Below are 13,540 nucleotides of genomic sequence, written 5' to 3' on the forward strand. Positions count from 1 at the left end.
GGCTTTCCCACCGCGATGGGAGGTGACCACAGTGTATGAGGGTTCCTGTTCCCCCAGCTCTCCAGCAACACATGTGGGATTGTTACATTTGTTTGAATGTTTGATAATCACTTGGGTGTGCAACGACTTAGTTTTAATTTACTTGTTCTTGATTATAAGTGAAATAGAACATCTTTTCATTACTTTGTTGACCATTTTCTGAGAATTGAGAATAATCCTGTCATATCCTTTGCTCTTTTATATAATAATGATTTTTGATTTGTAAAAGTTTGTGATGTATTCATTTATTAATCTTCTCCTAGCTTTTCACTTATGTTGTATCATTGTTTATAACATCCTTTGTCATGTAAAATGTTTATCTTTTGATGTACTCCAATGGATACCTTGTTCCTCATATGATTTCTCCTTTTAATGTGTCGTTTGCAAAATTGTACCCAGTTCTGAGGTCATACAAAATATTTTCCTATCTTTGTTTCTAATAGTTTGAAAGTTTTGTTTTTCTTTTTTTTATACAGAGGGTGCCAAAAAAATGTACATACATTTTTTTTTTAATTAGAGTTTATTGGGGTGACGATTGTTAGTAAAGTTACATAGATTTCAGGTGTACAATTCTGTATTACATCACATTGTTTGTTCACCACCCAGAGTCAGTTCTCCTTCCATCAGCATATATTAGAACCCGTTTACCCTATTCTAGAGCCCCCTCACCCCTCACTCTCTGGTAACCACTAAACTGTTGTCTGAGTCTATGAGATTTTTTTTTTTTATAGGACTTTATCGGGGAACAGTGTGTACTTCCAGGACTTTTTTCCAAGTCAAGTTGTTGTCCTTTCAGTCTTAGTTGTGGAGGGCATAGCTCAGCTCCATGTCCAGTTGCCGTTGCTAGTTGCAGGGAGCACAGCCCACCATCCCTTGCGGGAGTCGAACCAGCAACCTTATGGTTGAGAGGACGTGCTCCAAACAACTGAGCCATCCAGGAGCTCAGTGGCAGCTCAGCTCAAGGTGCCCTGTTCAATCTTAGTTGCAGGGGGTGGAGCCCACCATCCCTTGCGGGACTCGAGGAATTGAACTGGCAACCTTGTGGGTGAGAGCCCACTGGCCCATGTGGGAATGGAACAGGCAGCCTTCGGCGTGAGAAGTACAGAGCTCCAACACCTGAGCCACCGGGCCGGCCCGAGTCTATGAGTTTTTGTTTCTTCATTTGTTTGTCTTGTTCTTTTGTTGTTTTCAGTTTTATATACCACATATCAGTGAAAGGATACACATTTGAAGAAAGGAAAAAGCTGTATTAAAATTATGCTGATGGTAACCACTTTGAGCACCTCTTGTAATTGCAGTAGTCTAACGTGACTTGTATTCATGTTTTATTATCGGTATATATTGAATATTACAATTTTAATACAGTTTTTTTCCTTTCTTAAAATGTATATACATTTTTTGGCACCCTCTGTGTATTTAATCCATCTGGAATTTATGCTTGGTTACATGGGGTAGAATCAAATTTATTTTTCCATCAAATAGTCCATGTTGCCCCACTCCCTGGCAAGGCCACATCGGTCATACTCAGCCCCCATCATGCTTCTGTGGGTTGCTTAGCCCTCCATTCCATCCTTCTACTCTGTTTCCCCATCTTGGTTTCTTCATTTTACATTATAACGTAAGAATGCCTTCGTGTTATTAGAAACCATGGCTACACATTATTTTTAAATACTCCCATTTTCTTTCTAGTGGACATATCAGGGTTTCACGAGTCATTCCTCTCCTGTAGGGCAGCACATTGTTTCTTGGTTTTTTCGTCCTTTTTTTTCTATTATGAATGCTCCTATGGTGAATATTTTTGCGTATAAAGCATTTACATATTTTTGGATTATGTCCTTTGGATGGATTCCCAGAAATAGAATTACTGAGTCAAAGAGCATAAATATTTTTAATGTTTTTAACTCATGGCATGTATTTATTTTAAAAAATTAAAGTGAATAAAGATTCTGGTAAGTTCCTTGTACACGACTGTGTAGTTGCAGTCTATTGGGCTGTGACAAGTCTGGGTCTGGGACTGGCCGCCCTATGGCAGTTCAAGAGAGAGATGAAGGTGGTTCCTTGATGGATTTATCTTTTCTTTTTCCTTGTTTGCTTAATTCATTTCTTGTGTATTCGTGTAAGCAGGCAGTCATTTATTAAGCCCCTGTTGGGTGCCGGGCTGCACAGTAAAGCAGGAGGTAGGATCCTCCGTTCCCAGTGAACTTACCTTTTTAGTAGGTAGGATGACAATAAACAAACAAAATCGAGTGACAAGTGCTTCCTGGAGGAAAACACACAGACTGACGTGATAGCAAGTTTGCGCCTATAGGTTGGCTGGTCAGAAGTGACACAGAAGCTGCGATTTGCATGATAAGGAAGAGAAAGCCTTGCCAATTAGAGGAAAGGCTAGTGAGGTGAGCCGAGGCCAAAGAGGAAGGCAAGTCACAACCTCCTAGGGCCCTGTGCTCCATGGAGATAAGTAGTGATGGGGAGCCTGGGGGTGGGGTTTGGGGCCAACGGGGCAATGCAGTCCAGTGGGCTTTGTGAAAAGATCATGTAGGCTTCTCTGTAGAGCACAGGTTCTAGTACTGACAGAGACGCGGGTTAGGGAGCAGTCACAGTTGTCCAGCACAAAAGGTGGTGGTGCGTGAGAAACGTGGGTGGGTTCCGTTATGTATTGGAAATCGAATCATGAGAATGGCTGATGGATTGGAGGTGTGGGGTTAGAAAAGGAGAGGAATCAAGAGTATGTCCTAAAAGGTTGGCCTAAACAGCTGGGATAATGAAATTACTTTGCATAGATGAAAAAGAGTAGCGAGAAACCAGCATATTCCTGGGGTGGGGTGGAGATGGGGGTGGGTCTGGCTTTGGCTGTGTTGTGTTCAACCTTCAGCGCCTCTTTTGTCCACAAGCAGGGAAGTCGGTGAGGCTGCTGGAGTCACAGTCCTGGTGTCTCAAGGGGAAACGGGAAGCCATGGTACAGGCTTGGGTAGGTTTTCCAGGCGGGAATTCCGCCCATTCTCAGGAATTTTTTTCACTTTCCCATTCCTGAATCCCGGGATATAAACTGTTTTCTGTTCTCCATGATGAATCGTTTCCACAAAGTGACGACTGATACTACCAACCACCTGGATTCAAGGAGCCGATTTTCCCAGTTTACTGATCAACTTTTCTTGGGATTCAGGAATTGAAAAGCGAAAAAAATTCCCATGAACAGGCGGGAACTCCTGCCTGGAAACCCTAGGCTTGCGTGTCATTGGCAAATTAGCAAGAATTGAAGTCCCCTGGTTTATAAATGGGTGTATAAACAGAAAAGAGACCTGTTATTTTCTTTCTGAGTTTTGAGAACATGCTAGGTTTCTTATATTTATCTTTGTGAACAAAAATCTTTTTTTCCTTTTTCCCATGTAGAAAGAGGGAAAAACTTGACTTCTTTTCTAGTGGCGCCCTAATGCTTCACTTTGCCTGGGCACAGTCTCCCAATTTTTGGTAGAGTCTCTAAGAGTTATTCCTGTCATTTGATTCAGATGTACCATATTTTGCCATGTATAATGTGCTCCCACGTATAATGCACACCCATGTTTTTGGCCCAAAGTTTCAGGGTAAAAAATCTTTTGTTTTAATTTTTTATTTCAAATTTTTATTTGTTTACATTTAGGTACTTATTTTTTGTATTATAAAGAAGTTGGACATTTATTTTTTAACATGTTATGGTAGAATAAATTTTATGTAACAAATACTTACAAACACAAGAACAGATACAAAGTATAAGAAATTTATGTACCGGTAAAAAATTTACGATATTTACGCATCATAGAAGGCCAAGAGCTCTTCGTTGTTGAAAGTTTGTCGTAAGTTCAACAAAACCGGTGATCGGATTCCAGGGTATTATTTTGCATATTGGTATCTAGAGTTACACTTTTAATTCATAAGCATAAACAAAATAATTAAAAACATTTATATAGATATCGGATTAGTACTACCCGTGTATAATGCACATTCTTATTTTTCCCTCACAAATTTGGGCAAAGAAGTGCTCATTATACATGCCAAAATACGGTAATTGGGCAGATCACCAAAACAAGCTTTTGCATCTTGCAAGCTTTTCTGGAAACATTCCCTCATCTGCTGTGTTTATGTTGGAACAGAAAATTCATGCCTGAGTTTATGGTGAGTTTGTGTCTGAGTTTATCTTTTCTCAAGATATATGAGTTGCTGCCTCATCATATTATCCTGCATCTCAGGGCCTGTCACACCTGGATGGTGTGATGTAATATGAGGTATGGTGCTCACCGCCATGGAACTGACACCAGTGAGACCTGTGCTTCTGGAGACCTGTGCCTTGCTACATCATTTTCAAAGTGGGTTTGCATGGAGTCCCCAGAATATTATTTTTAATATGTGAGAATACATGTCTCCATGTTGCAGTATAAAACATCAAATTTAATTATGAAAAAAAACACTATTTCTCATTTATACCAGAATAATATAGATTAAAATACGCAGTGAAGCTTTGGGATAAAACAAATGTCCAGCAATCAAAATATTCAGAAACCAAACCCCACCATTGCCTCTTACTCAGTCTGTGACCTTGGGTACATTTCTTGACCTCCTGGGGCCTCAGTTCCCCCCATTTAAATTAGAATAATAAAAGTACTTACCTGATAGGAATACTTTGAGAACTCAGAAATAATTCATTGCAAAACCTTTAGCACTGTCATTGATTTACTCACTAAATATTTACCACTCCTGGTTAACAGATATGTGAACAGAGAAGAGAGGGGAGATGTTCAACTACCATGAAAACAAAACAATTGTTTTTCTTCTGACTTTTGAGAATATGCTCGTTGTTGTTGTTTTTTTAATTTTTTAAAATATTCATTTGTTAAATTATTTAAGGAAACAGATAATTGAGTCATTTTTGCACGCCAGCCAGGTGTTAGGTCCTGTGTATGCAAAATGTACAAGACATGGGTGTAGATCCTGCCCTCAGAAAGCTTAGAGGAATCCAAACTTAAAAAAAACAAATAAATAAATAAACCATTATTTCATTATAGTTGTGATAATTCCAGTGGCAAAAAGCTCAGATTTTGGCATATAAACGTGTACATTTGAGTCCCTGTTTTTAGATTATTGTCAATAACATTTCTCTTTGGAATACTCAGTTAATGAATGATTTGGTAGATCAAGGCTGGGGATTGAAATACATTAATTTCCCTGGGATTTTGGGGAAAAGACACCTCTTTTGCTGAACAGCCAGATCTGCAGATGACAAGTCTTGTCTTTCTTCCTGTTTTAATGCACTTCCTTCTCAAGGCAGCATCCACTTGTTCCAGGGAGTGAAAAAAAGTAAGCCCTTTCTAAAAGGGAAGCCTTGAATTGTGAGTGAAACCCTGAGATGTTTTACTAAGACACATAATTTGCTATCTCGGTAACATGCCGTTTTAGAATTTCTCTGTTAAAATGATAACTAACGTTTACTGTTAAATAAGTGCAATTTATCCAAGAATAAACAAAATCATAGTTGAGAATGAGAGAGGAAAAATACAATCCCTAAAACATGAGATTTTAAACTAGTCCCATAACAATAAATAAAAGGTGGGATTTAAAATTCTCTTGCTGTGTCCATTACATGCTCGTGCAATTACCAGCTGGTAAGACCAAATGATCCTACCTTTTATTTTTATTTCTGAGTCTGGATATAGAATTCCATAGATGTGGTAGAAAGCCTTGCTTTGGGCTGTCTGTTAAGGAGGGTGTACCCCAAACATTCAGTATGCTTAGCATTAATTGAATGTTAAATAAAACTAAGAAGGCAGTAGGTATTTGGAGAACATTGTTCTGGATAAAGGAACATCATTTTAGAATGGTTATAAGAGCCCAAATTCAAGAGACAGTGTTCCCATGTTTGAGTTCTCTGCAACTTGATAGCTATGTAATCTTAAGCAAATACTTCTTTCTCTGTGCCTCAGTTTTCTCACCTATAAAATGAGGTTCATAATAGGATTTATCCCATAGGTTCTTTGTGAGGTATCCAGGGGTTTATATTATTCAGTGAGTTCAGAATGGTAGCTGGCACATAGTAAGTGCTATGTAACTATTGACTATTACTGTTAAATGTGGCTAACTTGGAATAAACATGGTTTGATACAAGACTCCCATGTTTGGAGAAGGCATGGCTAGAGATTAAGGAAGCAAAAAGACCTTTGTAGTTAGGGAAAATAAATGACCTGTACTTCCTTCGTTGTGAGGGGACCTCTGTGAAAAGGAAAGGCATGGATGGGATTTGGTTTTCTCATTGTGTCCTGTCTCAGTATATGGGTGTGACAGGCAGAGAAATTTGGGGCTAGCAGACATGACCAAGTGGGCTTCTAACTTAGTCGTTGAGGAACATTCATTCTTTCTTCGGTGTCTTCTGAGAGAGGTTAGCGACGACAAGTATAAAATGGGAGTGACTAAAAGAATACAAATTAATAGTGCTGTGTGTGTGTGTGTGTGTGTGTGTGTGTGTGTGTGTGTGTGTGTAAGAATGTAGCATTATACAATGAGATACCATTATTTTCTAGAACCACAAGATATTAAAGAAAGTCAATGTCCTTCTCATCTTCCTGTGTTCAGACCCCTTCATACATTCTCTCCACTTTGACCTGTTTAAGTTTATTTTCATTAAAAAAAAAAACCAAAAAAAAACCACAACACACACATATTTTTCAAGGGATAGATGCTTTATGTATGGTTCATTCTTTGGAGGGGGTGTAAGTGTGCCATGTGACAAGTGGTTGCCATGGAAATTTCTCATTATTGTTGAATTGAAAAATAATTACTCTGGCAGAAATCCCATATAACCTGTCAGTGCTTAAGCTTAAGATGCCGGGGGCAGCCTTGGCACCTTAAAAAAGATCCTTTTTTTTTTTTTTTTTTTTTTTGTGGTGGAGAGAGACAGAGGTGGGGACAGGAGAGAATCCGGGGCAGACGCAAAATGCTTTTGTGGATTTTTAAATATAATTAAGACTCTCTTCTACTATTCGACCTGAGTGCACCTCTTATCCTGATCTATGATTCGGCTGCCCGTGGTACGGGGGCTCACCTGTGAGGTGGGACAAAAGGACCAGGGATTTCAATCGCAGAAATGCATAGAAGGGATTATTTAGAGTGGATAAGCTTCAATGGTGTTTTTACCTAATTAAAATATATGAGAATTGTTGGCGTCACGCCCCCTACCTTGTGTTTAGGCTGAGTTTATTTCATCTTTATTTACCTGGAGGCTGCTCTGTGCTATGGTTACTTCTTTGGGGAAAGAATCTACTTTTCACTTATTAAGATTCACCGAACACTAATCATGCACTGTTCGGATAATAAACAACAGCAAGGATTGGAAGGAAAAGGCAGGACCTTGATCTGAAGCCTCATGGCAGGGTGTACAGAGCAAGGTTCCTCCACCTCCCACCTCCTCTTCCAATTTGGGACGTTTGGTACTCAGTCCTTCTGTCCCTTACGTCCTTTTGGAGGACCATGAAGACCCTAGGCTTTCTTTCTTATGTTAGTGTCAAGAAATAATCCTTTTGTAATGAAGCCTCCGAAATACATGCTGCCTTGAAGAGAATGACAGACAAACGTTTACTTTTGTTACTATTATTTCATTATTGCATCTTCTTTGGACTTGCAGATGGTCATCCTTCTCCGGGCAGAGCTGGCCTCTGTTTTGTGATTATGTTGGTCCTGCTATTAGATCCCACTTGGAAATACACTGCTTAGAAATAGTCTTTGTTTCTTCTTGATCCATGCATCCATCAGATCAGGAGTCTTCAATCTGGAAGCACAGGGACCTCCTCATGGAAGAGCCAAAATATACACAAGTACAGACCTGATGGCTAGGCACTGCCACGGGTGGTTTATGCCCAGGAGAAATTCTTACACATATGCATGAGGGACCTTAGGAAGGTACTTATCTCAGCATTCTTGTAACGGCAAATAATTTGAAACTGTCTAGAGATCATTAGTAGCAAAATGCTGAAATAAACTATATTATATTCATTTAGTGCACTGCCATGCAGCTTACATAAAAAACACAATGTTGGATGAAAATAAAAGCAAGTTTAAAGAAGGGAACACACTGTATGATACCATTTAAATAAAATATTAAAGACATAAAGTAAGACTGTGTATGAATGGAGAGTCATACTCATATATGTATGTAAATATAAAAGACAGGTTAGGAAAGGCTGTATGATTCACGAGACCGTTGTTTATTGGGTCCTGGGGGAGGGGAAAGAAAAATAGAGCAGGATATGGGGACCCAAGATATTTATTTCTATTTATAATTTTTAATTCCTTTTAAAAAGGAAAATAAGTTACCCTTTTAATAATTGTTAATTCTGGATAATGGGACTATGGGTCTTCATCATACTATCCCCTGTTCTCGATTTTTAAAAATTAATAAGTAAAACCGTTTTTTTTTCAAGGTACCATCAGTAAAGTGTATTCAGTTAATGTTTCACTGAAAATAATAAGAACAATGCCCAACAGGTGGCTCAGTAGGATGGCAGGGTAGGTAAAAGGTCATTTTTAAAATTTCTACCTCAATGTGAACTTGTCACATGTGTGGCCTGTGCATCCTACGGTGGCCAATGAGGCATCAGTGCTGTGACGGGGGGAAGGCTTAGCTGCACACTGTCCTGATCCCCAGCCGCTGAGTTTAGACTCTTCATACACTGTGAAGGAAGAGTCTTACTGCCTGTGTTTGCATTGCCGCTCCATCTGTTCGTTCCATTTCTCTACTCCTTTATTGGGTGATCCATCGGTGGGAGCTCTGTCGAGGTTGGAGAGATACCTAGTGCCCATTCCCTATCCTTAAGTATTTCACCGTCTACTCCAGCAGTCGGATGTTTAGATAAATGAATATTCCAAGGTAGTGATTCCATTATAATTGGCTCCACACTCTAACGGGGATATAGTTGTCAAGCTTTCTTAGCATAAGAGGCAGTAGAAAAGGAGTCCAGGGACTGTGACGTGGCATTTGCTGGACAACATATGCGAAAGACAGGGAAGCAGGAGAGGGTTAACCATCCCTTGGTTCTGAAAGATACGGTGCCAGAGGTCCACTGGCTGCACACAGGCGAGCCCCTTAGTGCGCTGGCCACTCGTGTGCAAAGGATGACTTTTCCCTGGATAGAATGTCTTTTATGTTATATCCACCGAAGAGTGTGTCTGTTGTATCTAACAGTCAGTGTCTGATGTGCACGCCCACTGCACCCACCTGGGAATAAGACCTCAGGCTCTTGGTTTGCTGTTAAGGGCTTTTACCATAACCTTCCCTTGGGAGTCCCAAAAGGTTGGTCTCAACCTGCTGGTCAGTCTTAAGGCACCTCCTGGTTAATCTCCAAGGTCGTTCGCCTTGAGGTGATAGCCTGCGTGGGGTGAGAGTGGTCACGTGCCCCTCACTTCCGTTTCCAACTTTAGAGGAAACCAGACTTGGAGATTTTCTTTTTGGAATCCTTGCTTCAAACCAGCCTTGGAAACTTCACTCACGCAGCCTCCTACTGGTCAACTTACTGCACTTGGCCACGTTTGCTCAAGAATTTCCTGGGCCTTCTGTTTCTCCAATGATGGAAGTGCTGTTTACACTCAAGAGGTGGAACTGCTAGCCTGAAGGTAGCACTACAGACTCTTAGCCTGTTTTCTTTTATATTTCCATGGCCCCTTTCTCTTCCTTGCATGTGGTCAAACACAGCGTTTACAGCCTTTGTCTGCAAAGCCCAGACAATTCTAGACTACGGACAACTAGAAGTTGAATAACGGAAGGACTGATTTTTTATTTTATTGTTGTCCATAACTCATGAGGTAGCTGTCTAGCTAAGAACTGAACTTCTGCCAGTTAGGGTTGTTAGATCTTCTGCCAAAGATTTCTTATTTGGTTCAGCAGAAGTCTTTGTAGCTGCATTGCAGCCACTGCCTGGACCTGAGTCTTGTCATTACGCAAATTTCTTTCACAAAATTGCCTAACTGATCCCAGGAACTATGTTGGGCAGCAACATGAAAACGAGAGGTGTTCAAAGAGGAGGCTTATTATCATGAAAACTACATGAAGGTGGGGGGAAGGATGCAAAATCTGAAAGAGCTGGAGAAAGAAGTCTTTTTCAGGCAGTTTCCTCTAGCCAATGCCTGCCCCTTCTACTCATGTGAATCACTTTTGTCTTCAAGCTAAGGTGGAAAATCACATTTTAAGCATTATTTGGAAAAAACAAACAAACATGGGCTGGTAGGTTATCAGTTGTAACAAATGTCCCACTCTGATAGGGGATATTGATAATGGGGGGCTATGCATCTGTGGGTGCAGAGTGTATATGGGAAATCGCTGTACCTTTCTCTCAGTTTGGCTGTGAACCTAGAAGTGCTCTAAAGAAAATACAATTGATTTTTAATAAACGGACTGGAGTTAGGCAGACTTGAACGTGAACTTTAGCTTTACCACTTTCTAACTAGCTGTCTGGTCTTTATGGAGTAGTTTAACATCTTTGAAATTCAGATTCTCTGTTTATAAATATCTTACGGATCAAATGAGACCATAACGAATAATAGCTGCCATTTATTGAACAGCTGCTATGTGCTGGGCAGTCACTCCTTAGTCCTCACAGTCTACTAAATTATTATTCCCATTATACAGATGAGAAAATAGATGAAAGAAAGTACACCTGAAATCTATGTAATTTTACTAACAATTGTCACCCCAATAAATTTAATTTAAAAAAAAACACACACAAAAAACAAACAAACCAAAAAAAAGAAATTAGGGGACTTGACTAAGGTCATCCAGCTATTAAGAGGCAGAATTCATATGTTGAAGTCAGTGTAACATACAGGTTAAGGATGTAAATTTTCTTCCCTGTGGTAATAGTCAGGGTAGTTGTGAGTATAAGAAGGTTCAATTCATGGGAAGCACTTAGAATATATCGGGTGAGGGGTATGACTCTGAACCCCGTGGCCCCAAACGTGTGTTCTTTCCATACTGTGCGTCCTTCATATGCAGCCAGTACAAGACCGTCCTACGCTTGACATTCAGAGATTTTTTTCTTAAAGCACTACTCCTTTTGTTCCTTTGCAGCGTCCTTGCAGCGTCCTTTCTTTTCTCCCAGCAACTGCAGGTCAGCCTGGTTTCTCCCTGGGCTCTTACCTTTCACTGCCCCATTGTCTAGCAGAAGTGCTAGAAACAGGAGTTCGATTACAGGCAAATGGAGGTAGAGTAGCTGATCTAGTCACCGGGCCTTTGCACAATCAATCAGCTGTGCAAAAGAGAGCAGATAAAGTCCTATTCAGAGCTTTAGCTGTGCTGTAGATGGGTATTGTTGCCAGGTACATGGGTTACAAACTGTTGACGTGATAGGAAAACGTGCTTGGTTTATGAACAGGCTATTTCTAAAGTCCATTTGTGATGCAGTTCTTTAGAACGTAGACTGGCTCATCCCTCAGAAATGGTATTGAAGACGGTAGACAGAGGCAGGAAAAGGGCCTTGTATTGATTTTCAGTATGTTCTGGGCCCTCTGCTGGGCACTTTATACCCACTGACTTACTTAATTCTCACGTTCACCCTGCAAGATGTTATTCTTATTGTTATTATTATTCTCAACTTCCCACTAAGGAATCAGGCTCAGGGTGGTCAAACAAGTTGTCCAAGGTCACGTGGCTGGGAAGACATAGTGTTGGGATGAAGCTGAGGTCTGAGGACTTCCCACAGGAGCAAATTTCACCCACGACGTGGGACCACCTGCTTGTCCACACAGTGGCAAGTGTCCTCCTGGGCGTGAGTCCTGGCATCGGGGTAGGACAGTAAAGCAAGGAGCTGGAAGGGAAAAGCAACCTGGGACAGAATGTTCCATCCCTTCCAGCTGAATCCTAAGCCCTGCCTTCCCAAAGATCGCCAGAGAAATGAGTCAGGCAGAAGCTGGGGCAGGTCCCGGATGTCTAAGTGTCAGAGTTCACATCCCAGCTCCACCATTTATCGGCCGAGTGTACTTGGGCAACTTACCTGTACCACCTAAGCTTCGGCTTCTGCAGTTGTAAAGTAGTAAGATGAGCAGCTTTATTCATACACTAAACAACTTTTATTGAGTAATACTATGGGCTCAATACCATTCAAGGGCCTGGGAGGTAGAGCAGTGAGCAAAACAGAACCCCTGCTCCCAAGAAAGTTACACTGGAGAGAGAAAAGGCAAAAAAAACACACACCAAATATCAAGGGAGATAGTGGAGAGTAAGTGGGAAAATACACATAAAATACTTAGACTAGTGCTTGGCATGTGGTAAGCACTCAGTAAATGTTAACTATTATTCTTTAGCCATCTGTGTAGCAATTTGAAGTAAGATAAGCCAGTGCATCTAGGTTCCCAAATAAGGTTTGTTTCCCCAACTGCTCCATCTCCTTCCAAAGCCACTGATTTTTCTAGAAGATCCGACAGCTTCCATGGCCCCCAGGCCTCATGCTGTGGTCTCAGGTATGAGCTAGAATGCCCGTCAGGCGCTTACTTGGTGTCTCCTGCTGGTGAGCTTCCAGCCCTTAGAGGGTAGGGCCCACTCTCTCATCCAGCTGTGTATTCTGAGGGCCTGCATATGACAACTGCTCAATTAGTATCTCTTTTCCAAAGGAGAAAAACGGGCAGTTTGTATGTGGAGCCATGAATTGTCTGAGTGGTTGTATATTTACTGTGTTTTCACTAAGAAAAGTGTTGGCTTTTGGTGTGGTGACTGGGAGGAGGTCAGAGAAAAAGAGACCAAAAAAATTCATTTGTCTGACTTTCTTCTTTTCTGGAAAGAGGACGGCATCAATCTCTAGGGGCCCCTTAATTATTCTTGCCAGGACTGAAGGCTTGTTCCTAAGTCCTGCCAGTGACAACAACTTAATGTTGTCATAAGCAAAACATCTTAATGGGAAGAAGAGAGGTTTGTAATATGTCCACCAGGGCCACCGCGGTGGGGCCACTGAGTGGGGAGCAGCAGGGCCCCTTGTGTTCCTACCTCCCCAGTCAGACAGGCAGCTGTGAAACATCTCGGCCTGAAGTTTGGCACCAACCAACAATTCTCTGGAAAAAGAGCACGCTTAAGAATTTTGGGATAAATCAGGCACTAAACAGAGTATGAGGCCCGGGTACGATTCCTCTTTTTAAATATGACACTCTGCGTCACCTGCCTAATTCCTGTTACAGGAGGCCCCCCTCTGCCCTCGGAGATTAGCAATGATTTTTCACTACGTTGAACTGGGCCAATTTCTAAGTATTTTCTGGATGAGGAAGGGAAACAGGCAAACCCAAGACGAACAAACAGAATTCATGTGCATGGTTTGCATTCTGCTGAATTGCTCTATTTTTAATAATTGTTTTAATAACAAACTAGCAATTGCCTATAATCTTAAAACAATCCCGAAAAACAATCCATATGCGTGTGATGGTTGCTTGTGCATAAATACATCTATCGGTATATATCCATTTAGCAATGCCTGTAATCTCTTACAGGAATATTTGCATAAATAAG

The 13,540-nt window shown here is 40.9% G+C and overlaps 1 protein-coding gene across 11 annotated transcripts in view; it reads left to right on the top strand.

Moving 5' to 3' along the window:
- Positions 1 to 13,540, top strand: part of LDB2 (LIM domain binding 2) — a 353,147-nt gene that overhangs the window by 113,016 nt on the left and 226,591 nt on the right. The window lies entirely within an intron of this gene.

Source organism: Rhinolophus sinicus, chromosome 1 (assembly GCF_057876585.1).
Source record: "Rhinolophus sinicus isolate RSI-liver-muscle chromosome 1, RSI-T2T, whole genome shotgun sequence".
Lineage (NCBI taxonomy): Eukaryota > Metazoa > Chordata > Mammalia > Chiroptera > Rhinolophidae > Rhinolophus > Rhinolophus sinicus.